The sequence below is a fragment of the Camellia sinensis genome, chromosome 9, assembly GCF_055761805.1.
Source record: "Camellia sinensis isolate YWXY chromosome 9, ASM5576180v1, whole genome shotgun sequence".
Classification (NCBI taxonomy): Eukaryota; Viridiplantae; Streptophyta; class Magnoliopsida; order Ericales; family Theaceae; genus Camellia; species Camellia sinensis.
In genome coordinates this window covers 169,717,994-169,731,183 of record NC_138969.1, presented here as the reverse complement: position 1 = coordinate 169,731,183, position 13,190 = coordinate 169,717,994, and the positions used below count along the sequence as shown (strand labels likewise).

The 13,190-nt window shown below is 34.8% G+C and overlaps 1 pseudogene; it reads right to left on the bottom strand.

Moving 5' to 3' along the window:
* Nucleotides 1–7,973: 7,973 nt before the first annotated feature.
* Nucleotides 7,974–9,683, bottom strand: LOC145799900 (G-type lectin S-receptor-like serine/threonine-protein kinase At1g11410; annotated as a pseudogene).
* Nucleotides 9,684–13,190: the final 3,507 nt, after the last annotated feature.

The window sequence follows — 13,190 nt, the reverse complement described above, 5'->3', positions numbered from 1 at the left end:
TAGAGGTTTTGGAGTTTTGGCTAAGAGCCTTGCCTCTAGGCCTCTGAGCTCTTTTGTGCTTCGACTCTGTTTGTGGACCGAATCTTGTTTTCACTTCCCAGAGGGAGGGAGAGGTCTTGTAGACCATCTCTTTGTGGTCGTAGACCACTTTTTGTGGTCCTAGGTCACTTTTCCCGTTTGGAGACTAGTTTCTGATTTTTGGAGCCTTTGGCCGCGCGACTTGTCTCGGGACCGCTTAACGTTCTCTGTTTGGCGTGGTTTTTGAACCATACCTTGTTGCCTCTTCCTAGAGGAACACTGTGGTCCGGGAGACCACTTTTGTGGTTACATACCACTTTTGGTGCTCGTCAGCTAGTTTTCGGGGCTTTCGGCCGCGTGCTTTGCCTCCCGAACTCTCGTCTTGCATCCGTTTTGCTTTATTTTTGGTACAAACCTTGTTTTCCTTGTTTGGAAGGTGGTCCAAGGGTGGGAGACCAATATTTCTCTTGGCCGACCACTTCTTCCTCTGCCGGCCAATTTTCTGGTCGGATAATTGGCTTTCTTGGTCTTTGGGGCATCTTTTTTGGTTGGCTACCACACCACTGCATTGTTTTCATGCCCTGGACTCTCTCCTACCATGGCCGACCAATTTTTGCTCTCAAAGGCCACTTGAAGTGGTCGGCCAACCACTTTAAGTAGCAGGTCGACCACTTCAAGTGGTCGGCTGCTTTTTGACACCTTTTTGGAGATATTTTCCTCCAGCTGTGCAGTTGGAGGACATTAGGGCCATCCTCCATACACATATATGGAGGGATTGCCTTGGTGCTTAGCTTCTCCTAGAAGCTTTGACTTTCCTCTTCTATAAGAGGGAGGCTCCTCCTCCCTTCTCGAGGTTCAGAAAAACTTTCTTGAGCCATACATATAATCTATATCTATACATCTTCATTTCTCTCTTGTTTTGTACCTTAAAGTGTAGATTTGTCTTACTTTAACACACAAACACATACTCAAACACCATCCCTTGGTTGCTGAGGTGCTTAAGGGTTGTTTTTGGTGTTCTTGGACTGGTTTAAGCTCAAAGAATTTGCTGGAGTTGCAGTTGTAAAGGAGGTCTTCAAGAGTGAGCATTTGACCTTTAAATCCCCATTTCTTGCTTAAGCTTTTAGCCCTTCTTGCATATGTTTTTAAGCTTAACTCTTAACTAGAAAAAGTTCTGTTTTTGCATGCTTAAAATAATTGTTTAAGGTCATTTTTTCGTTTGGGGTGATTTACTCCCTCTTAGGCCTTGTTAGGCCTTGTTTTGAGCCATCCCTTTAGGCTCTTGTTGAACCCTTTGCATGACCTTTCTACCACTGAAATCCAGAGGATTTTTAGTGGTGGAAAGGTGGTTTTGGTGTCCTAAATATGAGAGGGTCATCCCCTCTCCTTGTATTGTGTTTACTAGCTTCATATGCCTCATGTTTGAGCACCTTTGTTAAGCTTATGTTGGCCATATCTTAGCATGTATTTGTGTTTGTTTTGCTGAGGAATAACACAGTTTTTGCTTGCTTTGGTCACTCCATGCATGGTTAATACACTTGTAGTGTAAATCACACAGACTAGCTTTATGTGCTTCATGAAATAGCATGTCATTCTAGCTTGTTTTCTTTCCATTTCAGCATGTTTTTGGTGATGTTTTTCCATGCCATGACTCTATTTTGGTTTGGTTTGGTTGGCCTTTGCATGCTCCTTGCTCTTGTAGTGCAATTCCATGAAATAGCCTAACATGCATCATGTTGTAACATGTCATTTTAGCATGCTTTTGGCTTAGCTTTGAGAATACTTTGTTCATGTTTTAGCATGTTTAAGGTCTGATTTGTGTTATTTTGGTCATGCTTGACCTGCTTTGTGTAGCTATGGTTTACCCTAGCTTGTTAGCTTTGTGTGTTGAGTCCTCTAGCATGCATTACTTGGACTATTTCAATGATTTAGCATAATTTATTATGTGATTTCAGTCCATGTTTCGTGGCCATGCATTCACATTTGTCATTCATTCAATGCGTTGGAGGGTTTGCCCTTTTATGCCTTAACATGAACCATTGCGTATGCTTTCATGCCTTAGCTTACGAGCCATTATTTCAGTGGTTATTTGGGGATATTCTGCCATGATATAACTCTGATTTTTGTTGCTTAAGTCTTCCCATGCTTGGTCTTAATAGGTGTAGTGTAATCCACCTTATTTGCCTTGTATGCCCCATGCCTTATGCCCTTCATGCTAGCCTATTTGGGCTTCTTTCCATGCATGTTTTAGATTCATTTTAACATGTTCTAGGACTTTTTTGGGTCACCTTGGTCACATGCTTCATGTTTTATTTACTTGTAGTACAAACGCTCTTCCTTGCCTCAAGCTTTGAGTGTCATTGCATGCTTCATTTGTGTTGTGTACATGATTTGGCATCACTTAACATGACATTTCAGAGCATTTAGCATTGCCATGTTGCTACCTCAATCATGCTTTAAGTGCCTTTGAGTGTTATGCATTGTCGCCTAGTTTATGGCTTAGCTTGTATGCTTGCATGCCTAGGTCTTTGGGCTCTCATCTCAGCATGTTTAGGTCCTTATTTTGACCTACTTGAGCTCTATCCATGCTTAGTTCATGCATTTATGCCATGTATTGCATGCCTCTTTTGTAGTCCTCTTTACTAGCTTCATGCTTTAAGGACCCCAGCATGCCATACTTGTGTTGTTTGAATGATTTGGCATCATTTCTTACCTCATTTCAGTGCACTTAGTGTTACTACACTTCCATGCTTTTCACTCCTTAAGTGCTCTTGAGAGTTGCAACTTAGTGCCTTGATTGGTGAGCCAATTGGCATGCATGCTTGTATGTGTTTTCGGTGCCTTCATTTTAGCATTATGGCCACTGATTTGGGCATGACTGAGGTCTACCCCTATTGGTTTAAGTCCATTGATTATGCCATGTGTATTGCATTGAGAATGCGATATTGTTTCATTGCATTAAGTATGCCACATTGTGTCATTGCATTAAGTATGCCATCTTACATTGCATTGTGCATGCCTAGTTGTCCCTTGCATTGAGCATGCATGTCCATAACATTGCTAAGTTGCCCTTGTAGTATTGCATTTTGCATGCATGTGTTAGCATTGTTTGCATACCATTTACATTGGTAGTTTGATCATATCACATTGCATTGTGTATGCCATGGAGTAGCATTGTGCATGCCATGTTATGTGTTGTATTGTGTTTGGAATAGGTGTTAGTCCAAACACGGGAAATGAGGGACGTTTCATACTTCAAGTGATGAAATATGCCTCAATTCTCGGTTGCCTACGCTCTTGATCATACATGATAGAGTCTTAGGCTTTCTGTGTTTACTTGTACATTCTTTTTACATTGAATTGTGCATTCATTTTATATTGAATTGTGTAACTTTGCCTCTCGGCCATCATGCATTGAAATGCGCGATTGGTGGCCCGAGGGTCGAGAACCACACCCCCTTGAGTTTATGACATGATAGGGAGGGTGGTTGTGCACACATATCTTGCAAATACATTGCCATGCCTTTTCTTGCTCTCTGTTGCAGCAAATTGCAGTTCAGCAGCAACAATTGGCCACCAACCAGAAAAACTAGCTGGCCGACCACTTTTCTAGTTTTTCAACAACCAAATGTGGTCAGCAGGTGTCTGAAGGGACCAAAAGTGGTCGGCCACCCTCACACAGGTCTCCCAAGGTGAAGTTTCAGCTTTCTGGAGCTTGGTGCAAGTTTTTGAGAACAAATGAAAATAGAGGCAAATTGGGGCATCACATTGGATTTCCGAACGAGGCGACCAGGCTTGCATGCATCCAGTCTTCTCCCTCCAAGAACCTCCTGTTTTATTGCTTTCCTTTGCTGCCATGCTTAGATAGCTAGTTTATGTTTTGGTTTGTACCTTAATAGTTAATGCGTTTAGTTGTTTCAATTCGTTTTGTAATAATTAGTTAACTAGGATTAGTTAATTAATTTGTTGTGTAATAATTAGTTTAATTAGCTTAGATTAGCTAGTTAGCTTCTTATTCGCTCTCTCCGTCAAGAGGACCAACTGTTGTAATAAGCGTGCGTGTGTGTGATGCATGTCTTCCAACCCCCATTTCTTTCTCCCTTTTACTTAACCGCTTACGATGGTTAGTTTTAGGGCATATTTCATTTAGCATACCTTATGCTCGCATGTTTACATCATTCATCTGTATTGTATGCACTGGGCTCGGCGCATCATACTAACTGCATTGTATTTCAATACCTATTTGAATACATGTATCAAGTTACATTTCATATGCCATTCTAGAATAGCCGAGCCTATTTTAGTTGCATTTTTGCATGTGTTGCATTAGCCATTTTTAACATGAACTAGGATCATGCATGATTTCTAACTAGTTCTTTGTTTTGGCTTGGAGTACACTGTGAGTGTTTACGCTTTAGCATACTGCATGTGTGTTAATGTTTCCATGTTAGCATGCTTGCCATGTTGGCATGTTTGCCATGAGGCTAACTGCTTATTTGATATAAACTACCTGAATGCCTGTGGGTGAAGGTTGGATTACCTGAATTGGGGTAATTCATTAAAATCCGCATTTTAGCCTACTTGCGAGTAGCAAACTTAAAACCATTTTCCAAACAAACGAATATGCGATGCTTTGTTCCAAATTAGGCGATCTAGTCTATACTTGTTTGTTGTGCGCATCACATAGTAAGACTAGCTAATTAGTCGGAATAAGAACACATGTGTTTTCAAAAAAACAAGATATCATGCTTAGTACAGGCCGATCTTTGATAGGGCGAGCAGGGGTGCTCATTAAATGACCTTCCCCTCTCGTACCCAAGTTCTCGAGCCGAGGCAACTTTGGTGATGACGGACACGTGGCCTTAGGCATGAGTCAGGGTTTCCTAAATTCCCCCAAAATAAAATATTTAGATGGCGACTCTGTATCTGGCAAAGCAGTCCATGTTTGGCACTTCTTTATTAAAAATCAGTCTTCTAAAACGATTTACCGGATTTAGACTCTTTGGTGATTTATCGGTCTCACATCGCACATTGTGAGATTAGATTCAGAACCGTGACATTTGAGTCCGAACTGTGGTAAGCTCAATGAACAGAATGGAATCCCACGCCGATTCTTCACGCGCAGAGCCCAAGATGTTCGGGGCGCGTCCACAATGTGTGCTCGGTTTCTCCACCCGAAAAGCCGCTGTTTTGCTACTGCGAGCCTCTGTTTGCACATTTGAATACCAAAAAAAGCTATCCACTTCCAGAACCCCTCTGCTCCACCTCAGGAACACACTGTGCAAATTCTATTAGTGGCCAACGGGGGGCTTGTTGGCTACCAATGGTGGTCGGTTGGCTACCACTGGTGGCCGGTCGGCTGTTAGTGGTGGCCGGTCTGCCACTGATGACATGAACTCCTCTTTTTGTTGCAATAGGGAGCAGATAGATCAAAACAGTGTATTCTCACAGATTATTTGCACACTTTGCCTCTCCTTTTCATGGGGAGATCAAAAGAGGGACAAAATTTGGGTTTACAAACCATCAATCAAGAAATTTCATTGCATGATGGTTTGTGAAACCAATTGTGCAAGTTCAATGAATGCAAAATGAGACCAAATGACCATCATCCTATCATGTCATGCATGATCAAGGGAAATGGAGACCAAGGAAAATGGCACATTTCATCACTTTTGAGTATGAAATGTCTCATTTCCCTTGTGTTCAAACTAAAGTCCGATTTGAACACATGCAATGCAACAAAAAGAATGCTTATCTTGCCTCTTTTACTTGTCCAATTTTGTTTACTCATTTTAATTACCAAAAACATTCTTTAATCCATTAAGTCCATTAGTGAGTGTCCTCTAATGGAAAGATGGCTCAAACCACAAGGTGCTTTGGGCATGAAAGAGGCATTACAATATTGGTAATGAACCCCTTAAGGGATTAAACCATTAGGTGTAGCACCTCCATTTCACATTTAGGCAAACAAGTGGTTTGAAACCACTTTCAAAGCAAACAAAAGAGTGAACAATGGAGGGAGATTGCAGAGATTTTAAGTGCTAAAATTAAGTGTAAAATAACACTAAAACATGCTATTAACTCAAAACAATGATAGTTAAAGCCTTAAAACACTAAGGTAGTGAAAGAGTCAACATTATAACTATGCAAAACAAGCCTCAACTAAACTGACTAGCCCAAAATAGAGCCAAAACAGGTTATTTCAGAAGCAAAAACATGCTGGACTTAAGCTAAATTAAGCTAGAAAAACATGCTAACATGTGAAGCTATCTAGGCATGCAAACAAGACACAAGGAGGGAAGGCTAACCCCTCTAAATTTTGGACTTTAAAATAAGGTTTTTACTACTGAAAAAACTCTGAAATTCAGTGGTTAAAAAGCCCAAAAAAGTTGGTTTAAAAGTGATGAATAATAGTACAAAAGCTTAACAAACAAAGGAGCAAGAAAGGTGGACCACCCCCTAACTCAAAGAGACGTCAAACAAACACTTTTAAGTCACAAAAATAGAGTTTTTGATAGTTCAAAATCAGCCCAAAAACGGTTGGAAAAGATGGCAAAACAAAGATACAAAACAAGTATAAATAAGGTAAGTGCTATACCTTTGAAGCAAAGCACAAAATAGCCAATAATCCAAGCTCAAATCACCTTCTAGAGCTCAAACAAGACTCCAAGTAATCTCAGCCCATAGGTGAGAGTATTTGATTAAGGGTTGGTATGCAAAAGCTAAGGCCTTGTGAGCAAATGTATACAAAATATTGAGAGAGAGAGAGAGAGAGAGAGAGAGAGAGAGAGAGAGAGAGAGAGAGAGAGATTTTCGCTCTAATTTTTCTAACCCTTCAAAATGGGAGAGGAATCCCCCTAAATATTTTAATAATATCTTCACAATTTAGAGATAAATAATTTTTTTACATATGATTAAATAAGTAGGACAAATTGTTGGAAAAAAAATTAATCTATTTGTTTCACCTTAAAAAAGGAAAAGAAAAAAAAAATTCAAATAATAAATGCATTAATTAAAATTGATAAATTTTTCGTTATTTATATAGAGTGAAATAAGTCTTATATTAATTATTAAGGTCTTATATTAAATTATCAGGGTGTTATGTTAAAATATACATGAGTCTTTAATAATATATATGCAAAACCTCAGGGGAGGTGAGTGGAAAATTTCATTTAAATAGCTTATTGGTTGATTTGATAGTTTTCATCTCTTCTCGCTCAATTCAAAGGAATAATATGGTCATTTTGAATAGCCAAGCAACGTCATTTGTGCTAAATTAACGGATTGGAAGAATCTTGATATTGTCATCAAAAGTAGGGGAGGTAGGTCCTTGTATTTGTCAGAAACTTCAGGAGAGGTAAGTGTAATTTATCTCAAAAGAATTATTTTTTATTTTTTTTTAAATTAATTAAAATTTATTAAAAATTGATCGTAGTGTTGTAGAAGTGGTGGCATTTAGATGAGTTTAAATGAGTACCCATGTCCAATCTATATAAACCTAATTTTAAGTGAGTTGACAATGAGCAACTCATTTAAGTCTATTTATTGATTTGGGCGGATTAATATAGATTTTAAATATGTATAATTGTACTGATTCATAAGTTTGGATTGAGTTTGTCACCTCTAATTTTTTCCCCTACTTTTCCCCTTCTTCTCCCCAACCAACCAACCAACCAACCAAAATCTCTACTCAAATCTAAAATCCAAACAAAGCCTTAAAGGCTATAAAATAACAATGACTTCAAAATCGGTAATAATTTGTTCTAGTGATCACTGTTAATATTATATGTGGCCTCCTCCAAGATAAATAGATGGTGTAACTACTAAAATAATTACAATTACTCTGAAACACTGGTGATAGCATGCATAAGTTAGATGCATTTAATTATGCTACAAAAGGAAGTAAGAATACTGTGCATTAAGTGCAAAATATTAGTGTATAGTGAGAGCATTCATCAAGCTTGAATTGTAGTAAATGTAAGATCATTTATAGATGAACTGCCATGTCTGTTAAAGATGAATGCCGGTTGCTTAGGAGGAGGCAAGGTTGTTTCGTTACACAACATGAAAGCAACATTTGACATAGTTGGCCGATCAGTGGTAAATTCTTGCACGCACGAGAGACCAATGTGAATGCATCTCAAGACTTCTTCACTTGAACATGACTCAGCTAACGATGAATCAACTATATCTACGGCTTTTTCTTCTCTCCATAAGTTCCAAACCTGAAACAATGTATAACATAATCTTTGGGTGATTAATCAAACAACAATTTTCTAGGTAATGGAAAATCCTCCATTCTATTGCAGCTATAGGATTTTCCATTAATAATACATTGATTTACTTACATGTCCAATTAAATTCACAAAATTGTCTTGATTATAACTGTTGTTCTTTTTGCCACTAACGATCTCCAGTAATAAAACTCCAAAACTAAAAACGTCTAATTTTATTGAAAATAATCCTTTCATTGCATACTCTGGTGACATATAACCACTGCAATTACAACATCAAACAATAATTAGAATTTAATGCCTTTATTGCACATTTCTCTCGCTCCACACATGAATGTATAAGCGATACTTACTATGTTCCAACCACCCTATTTGTGTTAGCTTCAATCTAGTCCGCTCCAAATATTTTAGCCATACCAAAGTCTAATATTTTGGGGTTCATTGAAGGGTCGAGTAACACATTACTTGCTTTTAGATCCCTATGAATTATTCTTAGTCTAGAGTCTTGGTGAAGCTATATCATCCCACGAGCGATTCCCAAAATGATCTCGAAGCACTTTCTCCACTCTAGAGATGAGCCTTTTGTTTTATCTAGGCCAAAGTTAAAAGTCAATTCTATCAACAAATCGAAGGTACTCCTATATTTTTACATAAATTTCAGTGATAAAAAACAAATGAACTCAAATCAAAAAATTAAGCATACCAAAGATGAAAGAGTCTAAGCCTTTGTTTGGTAGATATTCATAGATCAACATTCTCGTCTTGTTGAGTGCAACATCCCAATAGTCTCACTAAATTTCTATGTTGGAGTTTAGCAATAAGTGTAACTTCATTCTTGAATTCCTCCACCCCTTGGCCTGAATTTTTCACTAACCTTTTGAGTGTTATTTCTTGTCCATTATGTAACCGCGACCTTGAAATCAATGAACAATTAACTTATTTACTCTCTAAATACAAATAAACCACAATTTTTAGATAATTTTCACCTCCAAACGGTGTCTTACCTTATACACTATTCCAAAGCCACCTTGACCGAACTTGTTCGAGGAAGAAAAGTTGTCAGTGGCGACGACAATGGTGGTTAGATCAAAAAGTGGTAATTCTGCATTTGTTCCACTTGCATCAAACTGATTTTCTATTTGGGTGGTTGTAAAGGATGCTGAACTATTGGGACTAAATAACAAGTTGTTCTGTCGTCTTTTTCCTGTCTCACAACTCAACTAAAATCTTATATAAATTCAAAATTCAAATATAGTCTTAAATCACTGACATTAGATTTGATTACCACATATGATTTTTCATGCTACAAAATTTGAAAACGAATAATGATAGAAGATTAATGTTGTTTTTATTACCTTTTCTCTTCCTCATCACCAACCAAGAAAGTAAGCAGATTACTAGAAACAAAGCTGCAACAGAGGACAAGTGCATAGTGCACTCCCCTGATTTGTTGATGTATTGTGGATTGTATCTTGCTTAATCATCAATAAATCCTTATTTTGCCGATCAAAAAAACAGAGGACATTACAATTGCCACCACCATGCCCTTCTTGGCACGAGATTGTTGTGACTTCAAATATTGAGCTGAAAAGAGGATAAAATAGCCACTCCATTTATTAATTTATTGTAAATAAAAAGCTAATAATTTATGATTGATTTTTTCTTATTTGTTCTTTTATTTTATACTACAAAGAAAGAGAAAATGCTTTCATAGCAAAAATAAGTTCAAGTTTGCATGCTTCTCAGAGTTTGGAAATCATAACACATTAAGTTCATTGAATAAGCAATGAACATAATAATATGTTCATTATCTTTTTGTCAACATAATATTGGTGTAATAGGTTTAACCACTCATGTATATATCTAATGAAGTACTGACAATTAGACTAATACATCGAATAATAATATAAGATAATAAAAATATATGATCACTATAGCATTACTCTACAACTAGTGTTTCCACCCTATGGCATGGCATCTACCTTCCTTTATGTGTTCATTACTATAGAATATGATTAAAAAAGAAAAAAAAAAGAAAAAAAAATAAGATTTGGTTTCTCGCTGGTTACAGAGAACTCTAATCTAGTACATTTGAGCTCATGGTGTCTACAACATATTCCATTCTAGTAATTTGAGTTATTCATAATAATAAAAATAAAAAAATCTTGATCTAATAATCATGGATATATAATTTCAATAGATTTATCTTTCAAAAAGACAATTAAAAAATAATAGACAGGAAGTGTGCTTTTGTAATAAATTGTTCATTTCAAAGACAAATCTAATAAAGTTATGTAGTCATGATCATTAAAGTGGGACTACAAACTCACTTTGTAAGACAATTTGACGATAAATTTGATTTTCCTTTTTTATTTATTTATAGATAATCTATAAGTAGCATCCAATAAAATAAACAATATCAAAGTAGAACTCATAATGAATTTCATTAAGGCAACCGGACCAGTTTGAAATTTTTTAACCTAAGGCTAAACAATAGGATGGCTTATGAACAAGCATGGTAGGGTCCTCTGTGATTAAAAGTGAGTAAATCTAGTTCGTACATATAATTAAATTAAAGATTACAAAAATATATTAAAATATTGGAGAAAACTAAGAGAATTAGCAATGGACTTGTTAAGGGTTGTATTAGTGAAAAAAAGTTTACTTTTCTCCACAATAGAGTTGTTAATTAGTGCAATAACTAAAGTTGTTAGATGCTAAAGTGCAGGTCAATTGTGGTCTTTTTCATATGAGTAATGCTAAGACCCTAAATATTCTATCAAAAATTTTACCAAATGTCTCACATGGGTCCTACACACTGTGGGTCCCACACCCATGTGAGACATTTGGTAAAACTTTTGGTAGAATTTTTAGGACCTCTAGCATTTTTGTTTTCATATATTTATGCTTGAAAATTGATTTGCAAAACAAAATGCTTATATGTTATTCGTAAAAGAATGGGAATAATAGTTAATGATATTTTTTACACATCACTGTTGTTATTAATAATATTTTTAAAATTACGAGAATAACTGTGAGTGTTTTGATTTGAAATAAAATGTTCACAAAACTATAAAATTATGTATAAATATTTTATTTGTATATTATTACTCACTCATGTATTTTTATTTTTTATTTGTAAAAAGGATTAGGACCACAACACTTTGCCCTTGTTTGGTTTGGTTTGTATTTAGAGATTTTTGAGAAAAGATTTCAAATTTTGTTTGGCTAAAAATTTTTTAAAAAAAGAATTTCAAAATCACTTTTCTCTCTATTACACATAAATCAATCATTTTTTTTTTCTCTCTACTCTCCTTCTCTCATAACCTACGGATCAATCTTTTACTTTTTCTCTCTTTTTTTTTTGGGTAATAAGATTGATATTATAGAAAGCCTAAACTGAGTCCAAAACAAGTTTAGGATACAGGGTCCTAAAGCACAATTACACAATGATGCCTAGTTTTTTTTTTTTTTTTTCACACCCATCTGTTTAACTACAAAAAAAAAAAGAAAGAAAGATTAAATCATTCGAAACTCGAAAACTATTCTCAAAACATGCAACCAAACAAATTTTTAAGTTTTGTAAACTTTTTCTAGAAAATTATTTTTCAAAATTGTTTCACAAATATAAAAAAAAAAAACATGGCCTTTATTTTTATTTTTTTGGTAAGTTACACTCACCTCTCTTGAAATTTGGAAAAAATACGAATAGCCCTATACTTTTGACATAATTATGCTAACCTTTCCATTAGTAAAACTAAAGTGACTTAAAACAATTCAAATGGTGGGTAGAGATTGATATAAATAAAGATAAATATACGTTTTAATATAAGATATTTGATAATATTTTTTTTTCATTCATACGATTAACAAATTACTAATGAAATATGACCTAACAGTTACCTAAGTTAAAATTTTAGAGGAAACCAACGGAATAATATCAAAAGTATAGAACTAATTGTATTTTTTTCAAATATCAAGGGAGGTGAGTGTAATTTATCTTTTATTTTTTTTTCTTGTATATAATACATATTATATATATATATATATATAACTTAGCACATATATTTTAACACATTTATTGTAGCATTGCTCACTTTTTAAATTAACAAACTCTTAAAACATATTTTTGGACATTACTTTTATTACCTTTTGTCATACTTTATTATATATTTTTAACCACTCCATTTTGGATACTTTAAGGGCTTAAAAAATTTATATAGTTATTTTAAAATGAAATTGTGAGAAAAGTTTAAACTTAAAGTATGATATGGATTACATTTAAAATAAATCTGATCAAGTTTTTGAGTGATTTTCTTGAGCTTTGTATTATTGTTTTAAAAATATACATGTTACTACCATGGATATATGTAACAAATGGTTTAAGTAGAACTTATGATGCTGGCACATACATGTTTTTAGATCTTGTTTTTTAGTTGTGTTGCATGAGTTTGTCTTTAATCATTCATTCTAGATAAATTAAGCAAGAGTTTCTCAACATGATTGGCCATGTTCAAAATCCTTGTTTGAAGAAATTCAGGATAAGTTCTCCTTTGTACCTTTATCTCTCTGTTTATATTCTTTTTATGGATTTTAATTCGGACTTATACCGATGATTTGAACCGTTTATCTCATACTTCTTGCAATAAAAGTCACCTATATTTTTTCATCAATAAAGTTTTCTTTTTATTGATATATATATATATATAAAAGACATCTATGTAAAAAAATAAAAATAATAATTTTATCGGACATTTATAAAAACAAGAATAAATCATATTTTATTTTATAAAATAAATGATAAATATGATTGTTAACTTAAATTATCTATTTTGTAAAACAAAATATAATTTGTTCTTGTATTTATAGCTATCCGATAAAACTGTTTTTTACATAGATAATTTTTATTACAAAATTTACGAAATAAATGATTCGAAT